Below are 6,058 nucleotides of genomic sequence, written 5' to 3'. Positions count from 1 at the left end.
TAGCCTATGATGCCACTGTTTTGGTTCCAACATGGAAATTCTTTTCTCTTTCTGTTTCAGAGACTCTCCAATCCCATCCCTTGGCAAAGGATTGGTTATAAAGCAAGCTTGACCACTTAGGCCTGTGGATGGCCGAGGGAGTATCTGATTTGTGAGGTGATGGAGAAAGACAGGGAGAAAATGAGGGAGGGAGGGAGGAAGAGAGAGAGAGAGAGAACAGATAATAAAAGCTAGAAATACCAGATCAGAGTAGGTAAAATGTGTTGTGATCCGAATGAATGCTGAAATTTTGATTTTATGTGTTTCCCTAGTGCATGTTTGTGTGGCTGTTCTGTTTCTTTAAAATGTTTGTATAGAAGCAAATAACAATGCTGACAGTAATTTAGCTAAAAACAAAACCAACCAACAAACAAAACCCAGGTGTGTTCTTGCCCAGGAGGAAGTCAGGATAGCCTACATTTTCTTTTCCATTTTATACATCACTTAGAACTTACTGCAGTGATTCCACAAAGTCAGGAGGCTTTAAAAAGTTAATGAGAAAAATATAAGAAAAGCCTGTTGTGTGTTATTTTTGAATATCTTGTAATGTCCAGGGTTTGTTACCCAGGGAAGCAAGACTATTTTAATGGCTTTCATTTTTATTGCACTAGATTTGCAGAAAGCACCCTAAACCTTCCAAGTTAATAAATAAAAAATACTGTGACCCTTGGTAGGCAAACAACATTATTTCAGCACTGCAATTTTTAAGGATTATTCTCCTATTATTTGGCCTCAGAGACTTGACATTCATTGTTGCATATTCTTAATGCTAATTGAGTTAAACCCTGGCATGGATTTTGATATTTTAGTACTATGCCCTACTTGATCACAAAGGACTGGGTAATCAGGTTCGCCTTTAATCATGACTTCTTATGACTTCTTTTGTGCTGGTTTCTTGTAAAGTGAGTTGAATTCTATATTCCAGGTTAATTAATATGAATATATTTTTCTCTCCAACTAATTAAAAATCCCTTGAAGATAGAGACTCTATGTTATATTTTTCTGTTTCCTCCAGAACAGAGTTACCTAAAGAATGTCCCACGGAAAACCACTTCCTTGGGATGCCAGTAAATATTTTTTTAAAAAGTTATCTTCTTAAATAAGGTAGAAAAATTTGTTTGTTTGTTTTTTTAAAGCAAATCTTTAAAGTATAACACTTCAGAACATTTAAAATGCAAACATAACCCATGTCCCCAAGCTAGGTACATATATGTAGAAATTCCCAAACATAGCTGAACATAAGCTTTTTTTTGGAGAGGGAGGGGCAAGTGGTGTGATAAGATATCTCTTAAGATTAGAATATACATTGTGAAATGTTCCTCTGCAGTACATGGTCTACTATTATGAAGATGGTATGTGTCATATGCGAGTATAAAGTTTCTTTTATTGACTTTAAAAACTTGTTTCATGAGGGCTGATGCTTACTTATTTTTCCAATGAGGGAAAAATAATTTTAGCACTTATAATCTGGTAAATCATCTTTATATAAATAATATCTTGATTTAAGTGTTTAAAGAAATATTTAAATGTATGGTTTTATAAAAGCAGGAAACAAATTTGTTGGAAATAGCTGATTCACATTTAATGCATTATTTAAAATTTATGTAAAGTGTTCTTATGCAAAGATTTCTAGTGAATAGCCAGTAAATCTTGGGACATCCTGCTTCCAGTATGGTGATTACCTTATATCATTCAAACTTCTTGCTATAAGAAAAAAAAAGTCTAGAAAAGTTGAATAGCATTTGAGTGATACCAGGGAAGAAATGATTTAGAGAGCTAAAATCCTAAAGAGTAGGGGAGTGCAGGTAGATGAACCCGATATTCAATTCTGCTTTTTCCAGCAAGGTATTTGAGAGGCTGGATAACTGAAAAGAACTTCGGGCAACCTTGTGGTGCTCAGCAGGCTAAAAATTAGAGTTCAGGACTTGCCAAGGAGGAAGGGCATGAAAAAATACTCCAGTCTTTCAGCTGGGACCTGTGAAGGGCAATATTTCCGAGTAATGGCTATCCAAAAAAGACCAGCTCTCATAAAGACTGAAGTTTAGTTTTGAATCAGTTCACTTCCTAAAAGAAAGTACTCTGCCTCTCTCATGTAACTGCCTACCAAGGGCAAAGGTAAATCTTTTCTGGAGGAAGGTAACATCATCTAGCAACTCAAATTACTTCTGCAATTTTTTTCGTAAGAAAAGGTCAGATAGATCTTCAATAAAAAATAGCAGGGCATACAGAGAAAGAACAGGAATGTCTGAAATAATGGACAGTAGAAACAGACCCATAGGAGATCTAGATACTGGAGTTATCAGACAGGTCTTTGAGAAAACTGAATAATATGTTCACAACCAGAATCTATATAATGAGTCAAATTGAAATTATAGAAAATTTTCAGGAGAAAATGTTTAACTCTTATCCACTAATTCAACACTACTTATTGACCATCTAATGTGAGCCAAAAAGAACAAAGAGAACAAAAGAGAAAAAAAGGGAAAGAAATTGTGGCCTTGAGGTACTTACATCCTTGTATTAGGTTGATGCAAAAGTAATTGCAGTTTTTGCATTGTTGAAATTTGACATTTGATATTGAAACACATTCTTAAATAAAAGTGGTTATGTTATACATCATTTTAATGGTCATTTCTCACTTTTTTTTTTGCTAATGACTTATTACTTGCTGTTTATTTTGTATTTATTTTAGACTATGGAAATGATGTTAGACAAAAAGCAAATGTGAGTGATTTTCTTAAGTTAAAATTTTCTTGTTAAGTTCAAAATGGGTCGTAAATCAGTGGAGACAACTCTCAGCATCAACAACCTATTTGGCCCAGGAGCTGCTAACAAACATACAGTGCAGTGGTGGTTCAAGAATTTTTACAAAGGAGACGAGAGCCTTGAAGATAAGGAGGATAGTGGCCATCCATTGGAAGTTGACAACAACCAATCAAGAGCAGTCACTGAAGCTGATCCTCTTACAACTATACAAGAAGTTGCCGAAGAACTCAATGTCAACCATTCTACAGTCATTTAGCATTTGAAGCAAATTGGAAAGGTGAAAAAGCTCGATAAGTGGGTGCCTCATGAGCTGAGTGAAAATCAAAAAAGTTGTTTGGAAGTGTCATCTCTTATTCTACACAAAAACAATGAACCATTTCTCAATCGGTTGTGACGTGTGACAAAAAGTGGATTTTATACAATAACCAGTGACGACCAGCTCAGTGGCTGGATGGAGAAGAAACTCCAAAGCACTTCTCAAAGCCAAACATGCACCAAAAAAAGGTCATGGACATTGTTCAGTGGTCTGCTGCTGGTCTAATCCACTACAGCTTTCTGAATCCTGGTAAAACCATTACATCTGAGAAGCATGCTCAGCAAATTGATGAGATGCGCCACAAACAGCAATGCCTGCAGCCAGCACTGGTCAACAGAAAGAGCCCAATTTTTCTCCATGACAATGCTCGATTGCAGGTCTCACAACCAATGCTTCAAAAGTTAAACGAATTGTGCTATGAAGTTTTGCCTTATCCACCATATTCACCTGACCTCTTGCCAACTGACTACCACTTCTTTAAGTATCTTGACAACTTTTTACAGGGAAAATGCTTCCATAACCAGCAGGATGCAGAAAATGCTTTCCAAGAGTTCATCAAATCCCAAAGCATGGATTTTGACACTACAGGAATAAATAAACGTATTTCTTATTGGCCAAAATGTGTTGGTTGTAATGGTTCCTATTTTGATTAATAAAGATGTGTTTCAGCTTAATTTAAAATTCATAGTCCAAAACTGCAATTACATTTGCACCAATCTAGTAGCTACAGACAAAAATAAACAATACATATAAGTAAATAAATAACATTTTAGAACGTTGTAAGTAACAAAGGAGAAAATAAATAGATAAGAAAATTCAGGTAGGGTGGTGCAGTTGGGGTGAGTGGATGTAATTTAGATAGAGTTGAAAGGGAACCTCATTTAGAAGGTGACATTCATACAAAGCCTTGAAGCTGACATCCTAATAAGCCCAATAAGTCAGGCTGATAATTGTGGGGAAAGCATTCTAGACAGAGAGAAAGCCACTGCTAAGACCCTAAAACAGGAAATTAACTCGTAAGTTCAAAGAACAGTGAGGTTATGAGTGTAGGTGGAGTGGAGTGAACTAGAGGGAGAGAAGTGATGTTAGAAATCAGGAGGAGGGGGTTAAATAATATTGAACTTTATTGGTCAAAGGGACTTTGACTTTTACTGTAAGTTATATAGGAAGGCTTCAGAGAGTTCTGAACAGAAAGGGCTATAATCTGTTGTAGTTTTGTGTTGTTGTTGTTTGTTTGTTTGTTTGTTTCAAGTCAGGGTCTCACTCTGTTGCCCAGCCTGGGGTGTAGTGGTGCAACCTTAGCTCACTGCAACCTCCACCTCCCAGGCTCAAGTGATCCTCCCACTTCAGCCTCCCGAGTAGCTGGGACTGTAGGTGGTCACCACTGTGCCTGACTAATTTTTGTATTTTTTGTATTTTTGCCATGTTGCCCAAACTGGTCTTGAGCTCCTAAGCTCAAGCTACCCACCTGCCTTGGCCTCCCAAAGTGCTGGGATTACAGATGTGAGCCACTGCATCAGGTCTGATGTACATTTTAAAAGGATTTGCCTTGCTGCTCAATTGTAAAGACAACAAAAACTGGAGCAGTTAGGGACTATTGTAGGAAACTAGGAGAGAGCTTAATGTGGTTCAGACAAAGTTGAAATAAGAATAATATGGAAAAATGACTGGATTGGATTCTGTTCACATTTTGAATTTGGAGCAAATACCAATTTCTTATGGGTTGATTGTTGGATATGAAAGAGTAATTATTAATAGCCACCTCTTTCACGATAAAGATTCTGGTGTAACCAATAAATTATATGATCACCTTAGTTAAATCTGAGTAAACCTTTCTAGGTCATGGTGTATCATTATTTTAGTGTACTCCTTGGTCCTAAATTCTAATAATTTATATAGAATCATATAATCAAGAGTGATTTAACTTTCTCAGTGATTTGGAAAAACACCATAAGGATAATCTATTTAATAACGATATTTAAAAATTTAGCTCAGTGGCTTACGTGTGTAATCCCAGCACTTTGGGAGGCCAAAGTGGGAGGATTGCTTGAAGCCAGGAGTTCAAGACTAGCCTGGGCAATATAGCCAGATCCTGTCTCTACAAAAGATACAAAAATTAGCCAAGCATGGTTGCACATGCCTGTAGTCTCACCTACTCGGGAGGCTGAGGCAGGAAGATCATTTGAACCTGGGAAGGCAAGGCTGCAGTAAACTGTGATGGTGCCACTGCACTCAAGGCTGGGCATCAGAGTGAGACCATGTCTCAAAAAAAATCATTTTTGAATCCTTCTTGGAGTGGTAGTCTTTAAATAAGTAGTTTTCTTAGTTTTGAGGGCTTCCTCAACTTTCTCAACTTCTTTGACTCATTTTAACCATTCATTTCTTCTATGAAGATTTCATTAAACTATTTGAGCTTGTTAGCAATCTTTTTACAAAAGTATTCTAATTCTTTTAATTTTCTTATATTTATTTATTTTTTCTTAATTAGGTTACCCGATAATTTATCTTATTCTACTATCATTATTTTCTTTTTGGAGGAGAGTCATATAGCCAGCTCTGGATTTACTTATCAGTCTTTCAATCTTTTAATTTACCCATTTATATTACTAATTAATTTTTCTTGCTTTCCTTATATCTTTTACTAAGAGTTCCATGTTTAATATTTCCTAGAAATTTTTATTTTCAAGATCTATATTGTTTGGTAGATAAAGAGTCTTGAGAGTTATAGCTACATAAAATTGATTCTTTAATGTAATGTTTTTGCCTGGAATATTTCTTTGTGTAATATTAGTATCATGGCTCTGCTATATTCTTGCTCATTCTTTCACTTTTAAATATTCTGGGTTATTTTATTTTAGAACTGCTTCCTAGATAATACATAGTTGAGTTTTGTTCTTTGACTCAATTTTAAAGAATTAATTCTTTTTAATAGCCTAT

General features: G+C 35.7%; 1 pseudogene; it reads left to right on the top strand.

The window, feature by feature from the left end:
• Nucleotides 1-1,607: 1,607 nt before the first annotated feature.
• LOC129394474 (histone-lysine N-methyltransferase SETMAR-like) lies at nt 1,608-4,827 on the top strand (annotated as a pseudogene).
• The last annotated feature ends 1,231 nt before the right edge of the window (nt 4,828-6,058 follow it).

This window comes from Pan paniscus, chromosome 19 (genome assembly GCF_029289425.2).
Source record: "Pan paniscus chromosome 19, NHGRI_mPanPan1-v2.0_pri, whole genome shotgun sequence".
Classification (NCBI taxonomy): domain Eukaryota; kingdom Metazoa; phylum Chordata; class Mammalia; order Primates; family Hominidae; genus Pan; species Pan paniscus.
The sequence above is the reverse complement of the archived record's forward strand: the minus strand, read 5'-3'. Positions and strand labels throughout refer to the sequence as shown.